The following is a 19,895-nucleotide window of genomic DNA, read 5'->3' on the forward strand; positions in this document are numbered from 1 at the left end:
TTCGGTCTGCCAGGTCAGATCACATGGACTTCAGGGTGAAGGAGATTATTGGATACAAAAATGATTTGAAGTTAGGAGATAGAGACTGCTGGTAGTGGGTTGTCTATAAGATGGTGATGCCACAACAAGTGCCACAGGAATGGTGTTGAGTCCACAGTTGTTTGTTATTCATATTAAGGATTTTGATGTGAATATTGGTGGCATGGTTAGTAAGTTTGAGGATAACACTAAAATAACGGACGGTGAAAAAGCTTTTCACTGTACCCTGATATACGTGACAATAATAAACTATGCTAAACTAAACCGTGAAGAAGGCTATCAGATTACAGTGGGATCTTGATCAACTGGACCAATTGGCTGTGAAATGGAGTATAATTTGGATAAATGCGAGGCATTTTAGTTGAACAAACCAGGGCAAGAGTTATACAGTAAATGGTAGAGGCTTGGGGTGTGTGGAGTAGAGAGAGACCTGGAGGTGCAGGAACAAGGTTCCATGAAAGTGGAGATGTTTACAGGCAAGGTGGTAAGATATTGGCAAACATCTTTCCTTCGGTCAGGGTATTGAATACAGGTGTTAATACGTCATATTCTACCTGCACAAGATGTTGGTAAGACCACACTTGGAGTTCTGGTTGCCTGCTGTAGGAGGGATCTCATTAAACTGAAAATGGTTGAAAACAGATTTATGAGGATGTTACCAGGTTTGGAGGGTTTGAGTTAAAAGGACAGGGTGGATAGGCTGTGTCTTTTTTCTCTAGAGCATGGGTGGCTGAATGATGACCTTATAGAGTTTTATAAAATCATGAGGGGCATAGTTAAGGTGAATTGACTCCGTTTTTTCCCCCAGTGCAGGAAAATATAAAACAAGAAGGCATAGGTTTAAGATGAGAAGGGAATCATTTAAAAGGGACCTGAGAGGCATCTTTGTTCCGATTAGCTCGGTTGGGCAATTTGTTTGGTACAGACGAGTTGGAACGAAGGATCCTTTTCCGATATGAGTAGCTCCGACTCCATGGCCCTATAACCATCCTTGAGTTTGTAAATGGGAAGTTTTTCATTTTCGTTCCAACCAATTAAGAACTTTTGAAATCAGTTACTTTTATGATGTTGAAAAATTTCATTAAAATTTGCAATAAACATCCTCTCACCAAAAGTAGAGTGATAATGATGGATTATTCATTTGAAGACGATGGCTGCAGTATACCTATTGGGCAAGGTACCAGGAATTATTTTGATTCTTTGAAAAACAATGTCCTGGAATTTTATAGTAATTGGAAAAAAAGCAAATGAGGCCTCGAATTAGCATCCTATCTGAAAGAGTACTGATGTGCTAACCAGGCTTTGTGCCAAGGGCAATGTTGCTTCCAAAGAGCCGTGGTCCCTCGCAGTCAGTTGTATTTCAAAGAGAATGATGAAAAACAACGGTTCTGGTTGTACTGAGCATGGAAATACTTTGGTTAACATATGGAAATCTGCGTTTCAAATGTCTGCTGAGGAATGTGTTGAAATGGGCCTGTTGCCACCGCACCACAGGTAAACGGCACAAAGTGAGGACTTTCCTGCAGATACTAAAGAAGGGTCTCGACCCGAAACGTCACCCATTCCTTCTCTCCAGAGATGCTGCCTCTCCAAGGAGAGGGAAATGAGATATGGAAAGGTGCAACAAACATATAAGGTGTGAAAAGAACAGATCAAAGATAACAAAGATCAACGAACGTTAAATACTCAAATTAAAAATATTTGAACCTCTGAATGTTTTAATCCTTATTCCCTGATTCCTTCATTCTTGATTTCTCTGGTACTTTGGCTGCACCATCGATGAGAATCTCTGCCAGTCCAGAAATTTACTTTCCTTGGCTCTGGTCCTGGTTGGCATATTTTGTTGTGGGAAAATTTGAGTAGGTTCATGGGTCCAAAGCAGCACTGAACTCTTCTCACCCGTTGAGTAGTGCTTTGAGTTTAGGACATTACTCAAATTTCCATGGGGGACATACCATTTATCATTAGCAATTCATTGTTATTGTCCACATTTGGTTCCATGAGAATTTCATGACCAAATGTTTGTCATGAACCAGGTTATTGAACCAGATGGTGCTATTCTGATAATAATATAGAGCAACAACCTTGTATTTTAGCGGCTGCATTAGGTGACATTGGATTCAATATCTGAGGAGCATTTTGGACATCTGAAGTCCAATGTGGTGACATGGGTTAATTTGAAATAGAAAATGCATTAAGTTTGTGCGCATGAAAATGAAACATGATATTAACAGATATTACATTTGATTCAAATGCAACAGTTTATGAGACTGCACTGTTTTTTTTTTATTTTGAGCTGCCCAGATTTAGCACTGTAAGCTTGCATCATACTGCAGTTTTGCACTTGTACTTATTGTCTTATCATGACGGTATGTACACTGTTTGCTCTGTAAACTTCACATAAACAAGGGAATTTAATTGCACCCTGGTATATATGATAATAACTTAATTTTCCAAAGGGACATGGGTGAGTTGGACGGGAAGGTTCCATGCTTTATAACTACGACACTATTGCATAAAATCAAAATGCTACATAAGAGTATTTCTAGACTCCAAAGATGTACAGGTTTGTAGACTAATTGTATTTGTATAATTGTAAATAGTCCATTGTGTTAGGATAGTGTTAGTGAGCGGGGATTGCAGGTCGGCGCGGATTCAGTGGGCTAAAGGGCCTGTTTCTGCACTGTATCACTAAGCTAAACTAAACCAATGAGTTTGTCTGTCTGTATTTTCTAATGATTGGTCAAATGTATTTCAATCAATACTTTGAAAAATTGGTTGATAGCCATTCTATTATGTATTATGACACTACATGTTCCTGTTTACAGTATTAGAGAATCTGTATACCAAATATATCAGTCACCAGATTGCATTTGAATGTTAATTAAACTTAGTTAAAAATATTTCCACTGTTGTTGATGAACAATAAATATATTAACACTGTAATTAGAAATGTTACACAGAGTGAATTAAACATGGTAATCCTATTTTGGCATTCAGGGCTTCTTAGTTACAAAGTACTGAAGTTTAACTGATCTGGGTACTAATGCCTTCCACATAACTGAGTGGATTACAGACTTTCATTTCACATGTTTAATTATACGGTTTAAACATTTTAAAAATGTGTTGCTATAATCATTGTTTCCAAAACAACATATAACTAAAATAATTACAACTTCATTTTGTCAAATATGATTGCTAATACAATATTTTTCCAGAGTTCCAGCAGCTCACCATTACACTGCTTAATAAAGAGCACAGTGCAAGATCACAGCTGAATTATTTCTCTGATTTAATAGTGAATCTTCCAACCTCAAGTCAGCTGCAATTTTTCATTGAGAAACCACCGTCTATAGATAGATAGATAGATAGATAGATAGATAGATAGATAGATAGATAGATAGATAGATAGATAGATAGATAGATATAATTTATTGCCACACAACCAGGGTCGGTGGAAATTTGGGTTGTCAGCAGCAGTACAATAATAAAGAACACACAATAAAACTGTAACACAAACATCCACCACAGCATTCATCACTGTGGTGGAAGGCACAAAAATTTGGCCAGTCCTCCTCCATTTCCCCCCCGAGTCCAGAATCAGTCCAGGATCGGCTCTTCCTCACCGGAGACCGTGGCTTTAAGATGTTGTAGGCCGCAGGCCGGCGGTCGAGATTTAAAGTCTCCGCCGCAGCCAGAAGCACCGTAGACTGCAGGGCCGGCGGTCGAAGCTCCCCTCCAGGGGTGATGGTAAGTCCATGCCAGACCCGCGGTAGAAGTTGGCCGCGGGCCGGCAGTGATGGCTTCTTCTTCCCCCGGGTCCCCCACGAGGGATCCCGGGCTGTAGACGCCGCACCAGCTGGAGCTCTGCAGACCGCGGCTTCAGGCCGCGGCTTCAGGCTGCCGGCTGCCCCGGGCCAGCGAAACGGAGCGCTACCCTCCAGCGAGCCCCAGCGAGGGCTCACCCGCTCCACATCGAGAGTCCACGCTGCGCCCGCCGCTGAAGCACCGGGCGCGTCTCCGGGAAAGGCCGCGCCGATCCTTGATGTTAGGCCACGGGGGAGGCGACCTGGAAAAAGTCGCCTCTCCATGGAGGAGGCGACCGAAACGGTTTCCCCTTCACCCCCCCACACCACCCCCCACACAAAACACACGAAGGAACATTAAATACATACTTTAAAACATACTAAAAAAATTAAAAAAGTTGAAAAAACTGACGCGCTGCTGACATGGCTGCACACGGAGGAGCGCCCCGTATGGAGGCTGCAAGATTGGAACAGCCATCTATTTGTTTTCGTAAAAATACAGTGCCCTCCATAATGTTTGGGACAAAGACCCATCATTTCTTTATTTGCCTCTGCACTCCACATTTTGAGATTTGTAGTAGAAACACGCACATGTGGTTAAAGTGCACATTGTCAGATTTTATTAAAGGGTATTTTTAAACATTTTGGTTTCACCATGCCGAAATTGCAGCAGTGTTTATACATAGTCCCCCCATTTCAGGGCGCCATAATGTTTGGGACACAGCAATGTCATGTAAAGTCATGTTTAGTATTTTGTTGCATATCTTTTGCATGCAATGACTGCTTGATCTGCGATTCATGGACATCACCAGTTGCTGGGTGTCTTCTCTGGTGATGCCCTGCCAGGCCTGTATTGCAGCCAACTTTAACTTCTGCTTGTTTTGGGGGCTAGTCCCCTTCGGTCTTCTCTTCAGCATATAAAAGGCATGCTCAATTCGGTTTAGATTGGGTGATTGACTTGGCCACTCAAGAATTGACAATTCTTTAGCTTTGGAAAAACTCCTTTGTTACTTTAGCAGTCTGTTTGGGATTATTGCCTTGCTGTAGAATGATCCGCCAGCCGATGAGTTTGACTTTCTTTGACTTTCATTGGCACAAATTTGGTCCTCATGTTGATAACCAGCAATAAAAGTTTCTAACGTTGATGGAAAGACTGGAGGAAAGACTAGGTGCTGAGAACTCTCTTATACCTGCATTAAGGAGGCAATTAAACACACCTGAGCAATTACAAACACCTGTGAAGCCAAGTGTTCCAAACATTATGGTGCCCTGAAATGGGGGGGACTATGTATAAACACAGCTGTAATTTCTACATGGTGAAATCAAAATGCATAAAAGTACCCTTTAATAACATCTGATAATGTACACTTTAACCACATGTGATTTTTTTTCTATTACAAATCTCAAATTGTGGTCAGAGACAAATAAATAAATGATGGGTCTTTGTCCCAGACATTATGGAGGGCTCTGCAATTGAAAGAATGAGAGGTTGTCATGATGGGATCAAGGGCTCATGTGATGCTGTAGAAATTTTGACTAGACTGGTTTCAGCTTCAAGTTGCAGCAACCCAATGATTAGTGATGAAGTTTGTCCCTTTAGGCTGTGCATTCAGGAGGTGTAAGCAACCAGACAGGCTGTCTCCCTGACAGGCAGCAATGGGAGCTATGGAGCTTGTTATTTTGAGCAGCATAATGAGGATCAATTTGGTAGTGTTAAGTAAAATAACAGTAGGGTACCCAGAAACAGCAAATAGTGGAGTGAAGAAGAGCAAACAAAAAGGAGATGCAGGGAAAGATTTGGTGATGCCAGGTAATGCAATAGAAACAACAGAAGCATAAATGTAGAAAAGAAGACAACAGAAGCAGAAGTATAAAAGCTGGGAGAGTGACAGCAGGGAAGTCAGATCCAGGATAAAGTGTAGGCAGTCATGGTAGGAGAGAGATGCATGAGAATCGGAACTACATTTTGTTTGTAGATGAAATGTTTCAGTTTCTGGAAAACATCACTGATCTTGTAGAGTGAGAAATAAAAATAGTCTTACTACCTTGCAAACTGAAGCATTAGGAGCAAGGCAAGGAGTAAGGGAGTTGAAGGAATGAATGGTCATGAAAGCAAAAACAGACAGCAATGTAATTTATGGGGAAGCAAAGATGTAAGTCAGTATGGTGTGGCCATCAGTTTTACGGCACGTAGAAATAAAAGAGACAGTAATGGGGAAACACAAATGTTTGTCGTTATCTTTTCTTAACTTAACACAGTTAAGACTAAGATATGTTGTCAACTAAATAGATACATGGTTGCGTTCATCCTTTGGGGAAACCTTTCATCAATTTTGTATCCTTTGAGTCAGAAGGCAGAAGAGTTGTGATCTAGAAAAGATTGGCCTTGTATAGATTATCTCACAATGCCAAAGCCCTCTCTGGCTTTTGCTGAACTACACCCTGAAGGGAGCTGGTCCTCTCACTTACATGTAAATATAAGAAATAAAACATAAGATTAAAGATTTACAAAATATCCATCACTTGCCTGCTGCAAAATAACGTCCTGTGAAAGGATTTGAATTGTGTGAGTTTACACAAGTGTGCTTGAGAGTGTTTGATAACAGCCACATCAAAGTCATCTAGTCTAGCGATCGCTTTGGTGAGAGCGTTCCTTCTTCTATGAATGAATGAATGAATGAATCTCTTTATTGTCATTGCACATGGTGCAACGAAATTTAAAAGTCAATCCCACGGTGCGATTCACAAGAGCAATTTTAAATATATAAGAAAAGGTAAAAATATATACATATAAAAAAAAATTACAGATAAATAACAATAGCAGCTGAGGTAGAACCATTCAGTTGAATGTAAGTGTTATTTCTTATTTTGCATTGTTAAGTTCACGTATGGCTATGAGGTAGAAGCTGTCTCTGAGTCTGTTTGTGCGAGTTTTGAAAGACCTGTACCGTCTGCCAGAGGGCAGCAGGTGGAACAGGTTGTGTCCAGGTTGGGAAGGGTCCTTCAGGATGTTGGCTGCCCTGCTAAGGCAGCGAGAGCTGAAGATGTCCTTCAGGGAGGGCAGTGGGCAGCCAGTGATTTTTTGTGCGGTGTTGATGACCCTTTGAAGGGCCTGCAACTGACTAATAGTTCAAATAGATAAATGCACCCACCAACCTGATACAATCTTGCATTGCAGAATTCTTACACACAGGACATAATTGTTATTAACTTCTCAGGCATTTAAACACAGTGTCAAATTAAGATTAGATATTAGACATGATTATGTATGATTAAATTTGAAGCTGCAATGTATAACATACTAGCTAGACATTTCTTACTGTGTGCGAGTTAGACATATCACGGATAAGCAGCATTGCATTGTGTTCTTGCCTCTGGAATTCAGTTCCTTTGAAAAATTCAGTTCTTGGAGGTAGAGTGCAATGTACTGCCACTATAATATAGTGTATGTGTGTGCACTAATAAGCAATGCCTTTCGAGGTTAGAGCAGAAAATCCTGTTTGGACAATGTTTCGGATTTTTTAACCTGGATGATGAAACATCAAAAATAATATAGCAATATTTAACCTTGAAGATGAAACATCAAAAATAAACATTTCAAATATAACAATTGTAACAAGCATGGAACTCTGATGTCTTAGTCAGAGGGAATGACAAACTACATAGATATTTCTAATGTTTTATGGTCAGATATATTGTTAACCATTAATTATATTTCAGTACACCATTAAAACTGAATTGCATCTCACATAGAATTTTCAATAGGGATAGTATTGTCAGCAATAAAAACACAAACAATGGTGGAAACACAGCAGTTCGTGAGGCATCCCTGGAAGATAAATTGAAAATGTTTCAGATCAAACACTGGGAAACAGTGAAAACGGGCTATTTTTAAGTTGCAGAGAAGACAGGTCAGAAATAGAGGACAAAGGGAGTGAAGTGACTGTGATGTGACACCGGGGCTGCTGTGTGGATAAGATGCTGTGTGGATAAGAGAAGAAAATGAAAATACAAGCTATGAGATAAGGGCAATTGTTAGAGAGTGGGAATACAAACAAAGGAATGTGAAAAGATGTAAAATTCCAAGCTGTAAGAGGAATCAGCAGGTCAGGGGGTATGCTGCTGGAGAGAGAGAAAACAGCGAATAACAGGGATGAATGATTTATAGAGGAAATAGCCAGTTCAGAGTCAAGAATCAAAAATGTTTAGTTGTCATATGTGACAAAATGGAACTATGAAATTCTTACTTGTAGCAGCATAACAAGTCTGTAATAGATACAGAGAAAATGTGTTACATGAAGGTATAACATTCAATATTGAGTCCAGAATGATGGAATATGACCACAGATGATGAGCTATAGTTCATTGTTTACTCTGGGCATCATTATAACTTTGCAGGAGGTGGCAGACAGATAGATAGGCTATGTAATGAGTCGAGCGTACACACGTCAAGATACAACACATATTTATTAAAGTCCACTTACAGCATTGGTCTGCAGGACATTACAGTAACTAGCAGCTACTCAGACTGAATTGCGTAAACAAGATCTTGGTAATATGAATCGCATATTAGGCAGAGCAACTACTAACAAGCACTACAATTGGTTAGTAGGAAATAACCAATCTACATCTTTCCTTGTAGAAAGCAAATAAAGCATAAATACGTGGAAATATGGTGGCGAAACAATACAGTAGCCGAAACATTAATAACGCATATGGGGAAGTATAAATGGTTACACAAAATCTCCGTATCTAATGGGTGGCCTGCTGACCCATCCGGCACGTGTGCGGTACGAATCCGCATCTCCTCCTTTCACCGGTGAAGTGACTGGGGAAGGGACCTGGGATGTGACCGGGGAGGGCACTGGAGACCCGCCGGGTAGAGGTGGTGAAGTAGGCGAGCTGGGCACTGAACGCTGTGGAGAGGCCGCGGGGGGCACAGTCTCTGGTAGTGGAGTAGCCGGCCCGGTAGTGGGAGGGTATACAAAACGTGAGACCTTTGGATACGCCGTCGCAGGACGCGGTTCCTTCACAGGAAGGAGATGTTGACGGTTGCGTCTGTAAATGGCCCCGTCCGCGCTAACCAGGTAGGAGCGCGGTTCTTTCTCAGGGCTGTGTATGTGACCCAGACGACCATAGCCCTTGTTGGTCTGGAGGCGAACAACCTGTCCACTGGAGAGAGGTTTAAGTGGCTTGCTGGACTTGTCGAAAAAACATTTTTGTGCATCGCGTTTGAATTGTAGTTGTTTCTAGACTGCGGGTGGAGAACGGACCCGTGGCTGCAGAAGCTGCTGGGGTACCGGCAGGGCAGCACAGGTTTGACGAGACATCAGTCGTTGGGCTGGAGAACCCAGTATGGGATCCCTGGCAATGTTCCTTAAATTGAGCAGGTCTAGGTAGACGTCAGATTTAGCAAGGTAGGAACGCTCCATTAGTTGTTTTGCACTTCGGACGGCCCGTTCGGCGAGTCCGTTGGACTGCGGAAACTCAGAGCTGCTGGTGATATGTTGAAAGTCCCATCGTTGTGCGAAGTTTTTGAAAAGCCGGCTGGTGAACTGACTGCCATTGTCGGACAGAAGGCGTGCAGGGGAACCGTGCATGGAGAAATGGCGTTGCAACTTCTGGATATCTGCTTCAGATGTGATGGTTTGGAGTAGATCAATGTCAAACCAGCCCGAATAAGAGTCGACAAGAACCAGATAGTGTTTCCCATGTCATTCGAAGATGTCGGTGGCTACCATGGCCCACGGTAGAGGAGGAAACGGGTGCGGCAGTAAGGGCTGCTTCTGCTGGTGTGGCGTCAGGCTTTTACAGAAGGTGCAGACTTGAGTTTTGTCACGTATGTACTTGGTCATACCAGGCCAGTAAAACATGCTCTGTGCCCGTTGTAAAGTTGCCTCCACACCGGGGTGGGCCCAGTGGACGGTGTCGACGTACTTGTCCTGGAGGACAGCTGGGACAACTGCCTTGTGGCCCTTGACTATAATCCCGTCCTGTAACACCAGTTCGTCGCGAACCAGGAAGTATGGGCGGATCGTGAGCGGGGTGTTGTGTTGTTTATCCGGCCAGCCACGCCAGAGGACTGCAGACAGCAATTGTAAAGTCTCCTCAGCAACCGTGTGCTCTGCCAGGCTGCTTAGGCAATCAGTGGGAACATACGATACCTTCATTACGGAGAACTGGTCCAGTTCAGAGGGCTGTTGTTCGCTGGTTTTGCGTGCACATGCACATACTTTAGGATTAGGATGGAGAATTAAAATATCAAGCAATATTGGGTCTGATATTCCAAACTCAACATTGCATTCTGCAAAGAGACTCAAGACTGCAGATGTTGGAATCTTGAGCAAAAGACAAGCTGCTGGAGGAACAGTGCAGCGTCTGTGGAGGGAAATGGATCGATGATGTTTTGGGTCAGGGCCTTTCTTCAGACTGATAGAATGGAGGGGAATAATTGTTAGAGAGTGGTGAGGGGAAGGTGTGAATTGAATTCAATCTTTTCAGGCAATTTGCTTTCTCAATCTACAGTATGTCAGAGATATTGGCTCTTTTTTCTCTAACAATTAGTACAGTTTGACTTGTTAGTTTTGAGCTGCAGCCCAGGATTCCACATTATTTCATGTTTGTTTGTTTGTATTTTTATTCTCTAACTGTTCTCATCTCGTTTGTTCAGTTTTCTCTCCCAAACTGCCCACACCCTAACCCAGTAATCAAACAACTTCTCATACTTCATGCTTTTGACAATGTTGGGTTCGCTTTATCATAGATATCCTCTCTGTCCTATCCATACCTCCCCTTCTCTGTCTACATCTTAGTTGACTTGCCTATTCTCCACCCCGGTTCTGACAAAGGAAGGTCAGTGTACAACAGAGAGGTGTGAAATGCAATAGCTGTAATCTGAAATGACACATTTGTTTCCCCTTTCTACTGACCTTGAGTGTTCTCAGAGTTTTCTGCTTTTTTTTTTCCAGATTTCCAGCATCTGCAGTTTTCTTTTATTGTCATGGAGAAATATTTTCAGCGTTTTTAGTCACATAAGAATAATTTGCATTTACAGAGCCGGAGTCACCCAATACTCCAAACTCAAATCATAAAGTGCCTCTCAAAGCATTGAACTAATTAGCAAGGCAGTAACAAAGCACTCTGTGGAAGAGTGGCATATCATTGACAACAACTTGTGGATTTTGACCTTTACGTGTGCATATCTGTATTGCAGAGATGGCTGACAGATTTTGTTCATTAATCTGGCACGCACTGTTCTTGTTGTCGATTCCATGCTCCACAGCTGCACTGCACAGGAGGCAGCTAATTAACGCTACTTCTTTCAGGTTAATTGACAAGTGCTAAAGGGAGGAACATAAACATGATTGTTGATTTATTATTGACAACCTAGAAGAAGAAAAGGGGAGATGCAACGAGACCTGGGTGTCATGGTACACAAGTCATTGAAGTAGTCATGCAGGTGCAGCAGGCAGTGAAGAAAGTGAATGGTATGTTAGCATTCATAGCAAAAGGATTTGAGTATAGGAGCAGGGAGGTTCTACTGCAGTTGTACAGGGTCTTTGTGAGACCACACCTGGAGTATTGCGTACAGTTTTGGTCTCCAAATCTGAGGAAGGACATTATTGCCATAGAGAGAGTGCAGAAAAGGTTCACCAGGCTGATTCCTGGGATGTCAGGACTTTCATATGAAGAAAGACTGGATAGACTCGGCTTGTACTCGCTAGAATTTAGGAGATTGAGGGGGGATCTTATAGAACTTACAAAATTCTTAAGGGGTTGGACAGTCTAGATGCAGGAAGATTGTTCTCGATGTTGGGGAAGTCCAGAACAAGGGGTCACAGTTTAAGGATAAGGGGAAATCTTTTAGGACCGAGATGAGAAAAACATTTTTCACACAGTGGTGAATCTTTGGAACTCTCTGCCACAGAAGGTAGTTGAGGCCAGTTCATTGGCTATATTTAAGAGGGAGTTAGATGTGACCCTTGTGGCTAAAGGGATCAGGGGGTATGGAGAGAAGGCAGGTACGGGATACTGAGTTCGATGTTCAGCCATGATCATATTGAATGGCGGTGCAGGCTCGAAGGGCCGAATGGCCTACTCCTGCACCTATTTTCTATGTTTCTATGTTTCTATTGGACAGATCCAGCTTCACAAGCATCGAGACAATGATCATCAAAGCACAGCCCCGATGGACTGGGCACGTCGTCAGGATGGATGAAACCCGCATGCCTTGACAGGTCTTCTACGTCGTGCTCTCCCAGGGACAAAGGAACCGTGGGCATCCCAGGAAGCAGCACAAAGATTGCGTCAAGGACCATCTCCACTAATGTGGTCTTGCGCCCAAGCAACTGGAATCCTGCGCCAGCGACAGAACACGCTGGCGCGCAGCAATGCGAACAGTCGCCAGCAGTATCGAGGAGCGCCGCCTAGAGCAACTTACCAACGCCAGGGAGAGGAGGGAGGCTGCCGCCCAGAACCCGCCAGCGATGACCTTCATCTGCCGCACTGCCCTCGAGTTTGCGGTTCACGAATCGGACTCGTGAGCCATGTCAGAACTCACCAGAATTGAGTGCTCAACCCGCCATCGTCATTACCGAAGGGCCACCACCATTGACACCTGGTGCATAAAATAGAGATCCACATTTTTATGGATTCATATACTTGCTATCCAAAGAGCAGTGGCTTAAAATTAGCTAGTCTGCAATATACACTGGATGTAACAAGCCTTAATTAAGTATAAGCATATGGGTGAGGAGATATGGTGCTGAATATTTGATTTTCAGTACAATATAATCGTACTGAAAATCAAATATATAGACTTTCATATGTTGTCAATGCAGTGATTATATCTGACAGATGAGTAAGAGCCTATCAAGTGTGATATGACCATTGGTGGTCAATCTAGATGGCCTGTTTGTTTATCTGACGCCTGTTTGCTTATCGGTTCCGATATCTAGATTTGAGGCAGAGGACATTAGTGTTTCAATGGTGCCAAGTACCTTTACTCCAGTGGTTCCAGCACATGGATTTTTGCATGGCTGTTCTTAGCCACCTTGTACATTTCACACCTCTCTTTAGTACATTGATCCCCCTTGATCTGATCTCATGAGCTTGGGTTTCCCTCAAAATCTCTCCCTAATCCAATTGACAACGAGCCAGAATTTATTGTTTAAACCGAGGTGAGGCTAAAATGTTTTATTCCTATTTATATGCAGATTGGGTAAGTCTTCTGGTGAATGCAGACACACTAAAACAATCCTGAGATTTTTGTCTCTGGTTTAACTTTCACTTTGCAAAAGTATCACTTCATTATCTACCACACTATTCATATTGAATAAGAATACCACTGTGTATTTGTATTAATATATCCCAAGGCACTTGGCAGGAATATTATCAAGCAAAATTTGACATTAAGACAGAGCTATCTATACAGGTAATGTTATTCAAAGATGTAAGTTTTACAGATCATATATTAAACCTAGCAGAGTGGTCTAGGAAGGTAGCTCAGAGCCTAGGCAGTTCAATACAATAATAAATGTACTGGAGCAATTCAAATGGTGCAGGATTCATGTTTTAATTTGTTGACAGACACAACTTTCACAGAACACTTTTTAACATTAAACCTATTTAATGCAGCAGCCGGTGTTAATTACTACCAAATGAGATCTCCTTCTGAATCTCATTCAATGATATTTTAATTATCGCTGAAAAATATATTTTCTGAATGTTTGTCTTTCAGTATGTTATCCATTTAACTCATTAAAACTATCCTATCTTTTCCTTTCCATTTTGCTTTCTATGCTGGACTTCATATCAAATTTGCTATTCTTATTTAAATTCCCTGGTTTGGATTCTTTGCTACTCATTCACAATTTTCAATCTGATAAGTTAAGAAACGGATTAATGTGATCGCTGTTCATGCAGTTTGAGGAAACCCCGCAGAGGTGCAGTATCATTCAGATCTCCAACATGTAAACACTTAAGTAAGTAAGTAAGTTTATTGGCCAAGTATTCACATACAAGGAATTTGCCTTGGTGCGCCACCCACAAGTAACAACATGACATACAGTGACAGTTACGAATGACTCAGAAAACACTAAACATTAATAATAATAAAACATTAATGATAAAACGCCATTGATCAAGCATGTGAACCAACAAAATACCAGATCAAAGGGAGGAGACCTAAACAGCAACCTAAGGTGACCTTGCCCACCACCCAAGGTTTTCAAAGGTAACAAGAGGTTTTGGTCACTCTCCCTAATGGTCGAAAGTGGTTTCTGCATGGTCGAGGCTTCATCTAGGTTGCTGCTGTTTTTTCATCATGATTAAAACTGGCCTCGACTAAAAATAGGTTGCGTTTTAAAAATCGATAAATTTTTAGTCGCAGGTCTAGTCGAAGCCGGTTGTGATACTAGACGAAGGTAGTCAAAGGAGGTCGAAGGTAGTCGAAGGTAATACCTCCGGGGTGGAAAAATTGGTTGAAAAAAAGGTCAATGTAAGCATAAGCATGTGACCTTTGTCACTCCTGGGCGTGCTCAATCATAGTTGGAGAGTTCTTATAGCAGAGGAAACTTGAACAAGTGATGGCTCCCAAAAGGCACTCGCAGGGGTAGGGCACAACCCTCCAAAGAGCCTGCCATGCATGTGTTGCACACCCAGGAGGAGGAGTGGCAAGAGGACATGCCACAGGAGTTGATAGCCCTGCATGAGAGACCCCTGGAAGAGGAGAACAGGAAGGTAGTCAATGTCCCCACCACCACCCCATCCTCCACTGCCACATTTGAAGGCAGCAAAGGTGTAAAGTTTTTAAATGCAGACAAATCCTCCTCTTGCAGCACATTCATCAGGTTATCATACTGTCCAAGCCTCAATCTTCTTTGCAAGAGGGGCTCCACCCACTGACACCTCTTCTTGTGCTTCCTCTTCACCCTTGTGCTTTCCCTTCTGCCTTTCTTGAAAGGCTGATGAAGCAAAAGGGCTGCTGCTGACAGCAGTAGATGTAACGACAGATGGCACAATGGGCTAAGTGTTCGGCTGGTGACCGGAAGGTGGCCGGTTCGAATCCCGCTTGGAGTGCATACTGTCGTTGTGTCCTTGGGCAAGACACTTCACCCACCTTTGCCTGTGTGTGAATGTGTGTGAATGTGTGTGAGTGATTGGTGGTGGTCGGAGGGGCCGTAGGCGCAGAATGGCAGCCACGCTTCCGTCAGTCTGTCTGTCTGTCTGTCTGTCTGTCTGCCCCAGGGCAGATGTGGCTACAGAAGTAGCTTACCACCACCGAGTGTGACTGAGGAGTGAATGAATAATGCGATGTAAAGCGCCTTGAGTATTAGAAAGGCGCTATATAAATCCCATCCATTATTATTATTATGTACTTTTTGTAACATCCACCTAACAAGTTCCTTCCCTGCTCGCATGGTTCAGAATGATTTAAAAAAACCTGGGAGGCTTTTATTGGAAGAAAAAAAATGCATTCATGACATCATTTTATCATGTGATCGTCTGAGCTATAGCCAGTCGACGCTGGTCGTTATTGGTTTTCAGTTTGGTTGTTTGAGGTCGACGGGGGTGTTGTTCAATCGCGGACCAATTTAACAGAGACCATCCTCGAGTAAAACGTGCATGGTCAAAGCCAGTTTTCAACATAGTCGAAGGAGGTTTTCATAGTTGAGGAAGGTTTTCAACATATGCGTGGGAGGTGGTAGGAAGTTACAGGTCACCTCGACCTTGATTTTTTTTGTGGGTGGTGGGCAAGGTCACCAGAGGTTGCTGTTTAGGTCTCCTAAGTGGGACAGGCCCTTTAGTGTATGTTCATATAAATTAAATGTGAAGGAGCAAGAAAATTCTGGTTTATTCAGTTTATACATCTCCGACCTCCAGTATTAAGATGTGCATTTGTTTTATAGTATATGTCTCCTCTCATTGTGAAGGATTAGTTGTTCTGAAATATCAATAGTTTATTTTCATGCCTATTAGTATAGCTTAACATAAAATTAAAAAGCTTACAGTAATAGCATAAGATGTGATACAAAATATTACAAAACATTTCCAGCCTGTACAGTTTTGTACATCTAATTCTATGCTGAGTTATTTAATTGAGGAGCGCATGGTAGTTATCACTCCAGATCAACAAACTCGAGTACTCAAATATTTATGTAAAGTATTTATTTATGCTGTACTTGCTAACAATGATTTCGTGACTTCTACCTTGACGAACATTCCTATTCCTGATTATCGAGGGCCAGAGGACATAGGTTTACGGTGAAGGGGAAAAGATTTAATAGGAATCTGAGGGGTAACATTTTCACACAAAGGGTGGTGGGTGTGTGGAACAAGCTGCCAGAGGAGGTAGTTGAGGCTGGGACAATCCCAACGTTTAAGAAACAGTTGGACAGGTGCATGGATAAGACAAGTTTGGAGGGATATGGACCAAGCGCAGGCAGGTAGGACTAGAGTAGCTGGGACATGTTGGCCTGTGTGGGCAAGTTGGGTGGAAGGGCCTGTTGCGACTGTATCACTTTATGACTCTATTGCTGTTTATTCTGGCCCTGCTTCATCATGACTGCATGCTGATGTCATAACACCCACAGAGGAGACTAGTTTAATTCAGCAACATGTTCAACACAGACATTGTGGGCCGCAGGGCCTGTTCCTGCACTGTACTGTTGAATGTTCTATGTTATATTGAATGGCAGCTGTGATGATGGTGGAAGTTAGCTTTGATGTAGGAGGAATGGCAGATTCGTGTGGGAAAGAATGATGACTTTAGGCTGGAAGAGTCAGCGGATGGAGTGCCGGTGATGTGGCGGAGGAATGACAGGAAGTGTGCCTATGTGGTGGGGATAATGCAGTAAATAGTATGGCAATGAGAGACGAAGCATCCGCAGCCTCGTGGCAAGTGGGATGTCGTGGTGATGTGCGGTTCCGAATCGGACGGATGGATCTGTGATGATGTTCAGAGAATGACAGGTTTGCTTTGTGGCATGATGTTGGGACTGGGATGGCTGTGGAGTAGCGGTCACAACTCAATGCACAGTTAGGTTGACAATGGCAAAACTGGGATAGAAGAGCAATGTGCAAGTGTCCAGTGGCATGGCGATGGGAATCTATGTGCGATGCAAAGGATATTTTGCTGGCCCTTGGTTTAGTTAAGTTTAGAGATACAGCGTGTAAACAGGCCATTCAGCCCACTGCGCCGATCAGAGATCCCCATATACTAACACTATCTTACACACACTAGGGACAATTTACAATTATACCAAGCCAATTAGCCTGCAAACTTGTACATCTTTGCAATGTGGGAGGATGCCAGAGCTCCCGGAGAAAATCCACACGATCACGGGGAGAACGTACAAACTCTGTACAGTCAGGAGTCCGTAGTCTCCATAGTCAGGATCGAACCCGGGTCTCTGGTGCTATAAGGCAGCAGCTCTACTGCTGTGCCACTGTTAGTTGACGATATTTGGGCCTGGTTTCCTTGAATGCAGCGAGTACTATTTGCTTTGCTGTTTAATGTAGTGTTATCCATGCTCTCAGAGAATCTTGGCTGAGCAGCAACCTTTTGTTTCTCCTTCACTCCTTTTTTATTTTTATTTATTTATTTAAAAAAAATATTTTTATTAGAAGTACGGTAAGTTACAATAATACACAACACATATGTCTTAATACATTTTTTTGTACCGCTTCATTTTTTAAGCTTTAAGAAAAAGATAGAAGTAAAGAAAGTAAGGAAAGTGCGCAAGAGTCGTGAAGGTGCAAGAGAGTGTTGAGAAAAGAAAGCCCCTTAGAAAATAAGTTAGAGAAGGAAGTAAAGAAAGAAAGAAAGTAGACCCTAGAAAAGAAGGAAAAAGAAAGGAGAAACAATCGCTCTATTATAACATTAAACTCCGCAGAAAGGGGACTACCAACCAAGTCTGTTTTTGTTGTTTTACCCCCCATTGCCAGATCCTGGCACCATTTATTTATTTATTTATTTATTTATTTTTAAAATTACTATTGCACCTCATGCTTGTAATAGTTCCAAAAACGTACATCACGTCTTTTGGAATTGGTCTGCTTTGCCTGCTAAGAGGAATCTCATCTCTTCCAGATGTAGTGTTTCAAACATATCTGATATCCACATTTTTATTGTTGGTGTGGGCGCATTTTTCCAGAATTTAAGTATAAGCTTTTTTCCCATTATTAGCCCATAATTGAGTAAATTCTTCTGAAACACGTTTAGTTCAGGGTTACCTTCCGATATTCCAAAAATAATCCATTCTGGTTTTGGTACCAGTTCTATTTTAATTAATTTTGTAAAGATGTCAAATATTTCATTCCAGAATTTTTGTATTTTTGTACAAAAAACGAAAGAATGCGCTATGGTAGCTTCTTGACACAGACATTTATCACAGATGGGTGAGACATTAGGGAAGAATTTATTTATTTTAGTTTTTGAATAATATAGTCTGTAATGTTTTGAATTGGATGAGAGTATGTCGTACGTTGATCGAACATTTATGCACCTGTAGTAAGTGATTATCCCAGCTCTCTTGAAATTTTTATAGCTAATTCTTGTTCCCAGTCTCTTCTAATTCCATCAGTTGTGGGTATTTCTATGTTTAAGATGATGTTATATAAGTACGATATTAGATTCTGATTTCACCTTTGTCTTCATTGCTTCATCCAGTAAGTCTGTAGGCATATTATGATAGTCTTTTGTGTATTTTTTCAGATAACCACGAATTTGAAGATATTTAAAATATTGATTATTTTTCAAATTATATTTCAGTTGTAGTTGTTGAAATGATAGTAATTTTCCCAATTCATACAGATCTCCGAGCTTTTTGATTCCCATTCTTTCCCATTGTATGAATGATTTGTCTATAATTGATGGTTTAAATGATGGGTTATTAACTATTGGTATTAAAAGAGATAGGTTTCTTAATTTTAGGTTCTGTTTTATTTGTTTCCATGTTCTAATTGTGCTATGTATAATTGGATTTTTATTATAATTTTTGTTACTCAGATGTATTGGTGAGAGGAGAGTCACTCCTATATTACATGGAGAGCAGTCCTCTCTTTCCATTACAATCCAGTCCACCTGCTGGGCAGAATTGTCCAGCAGGTGAATCATATTTTTAATATTTACTGCCCAATTATAATACATAAAGTTGGGGAGCGCTAGACCACCCAGTTCTTTTCGTTTCTTAAGGTGTGCTCTTTGTATTCTATGGGATTTATAATCCCATATAAAATTTGTAATGTCTGAATCCAATTTTTTGAAAAACTTTTTTGGGAGATATATAGGTATTGATTGAAATAGGTATAGGATTTGTGGTAGAAAGATCATTTTTATAGCGTTTATTCTGCCTATTAGGGACATCGGAAGTGTTTTCCAGAATTTAATCAAATTATTTAGTTTCTTAAGTAAGGGATTATAATTGGCTTTAAACATATCATGGTAGTTTCTAGTAATTTCAATTCCCAAATATTTGAATTTTTCTGTGGCTATTTTAAAGGGGAATTTCCGGAGGTGTGTTGAGTCTTTTGGTTTTATCGACATAATTTCACTTTTGTTCCAGTTTATTCTATATCCTGAGAAGGATCCAAAGTCCTCAATTAAATTTAATATGTTTGGTATACTAATTTGTGGTTTTGTGATGTACAATAGTACATCATCGGCGTATAAAGATATTATGTTATTTGAGTGTTTTGTATTATAACCATAAATATCCGGGTGTGTTCTTATTTTTTCAGCAAGGGGTTCAATTACCAAAGCAAATAACAGCGGTGATAATGAACATCCTTGTCTATTACCCCTTGATAATTCAAATTTCGTGGATAGTATATTATTAGTTAGTTATCTAGCCGTGGGTTTGTTATATAATAATTTTATCCATGCGATGAAGTTCTCTCCCATTTGGAATTTTTGCAATACTTTAATCATATAATCCCAATCTACTTGATCAAATGCTTTTTCTGCGTCCAGTGAAATGATAGATAACTCTTGGTCATGAGATTTATGTGAGTGCATTATGTTAAGCAAGCGTCTCAAATTATTGAATG

At 41.3% G+C, this 19,895-nt stretch overlaps 1 protein-coding gene across 1 annotated transcript in view; it reads left to right on the plus strand.

Annotated features, from left to right (window-relative positions):
- Positions 1–19,895, plus strand: part of slc36a4 (solute carrier family 36 member 4) — a 290,588-nt gene that overhangs the window by 194,372 nt on the left and 76,321 nt on the right. The window lies entirely within an intron of this gene.

The sequence above is a fragment of the Amblyraja radiata genome, chromosome 6 (genome assembly GCF_010909765.2).
Source record: "Amblyraja radiata isolate CabotCenter1 chromosome 6, sAmbRad1.1.pri, whole genome shotgun sequence".
In the NCBI taxonomy this organism is placed as follows: Eukaryota; Metazoa; Chordata; class Chondrichthyes; order Rajiformes; family Rajidae; genus Amblyraja; species Amblyraja radiata.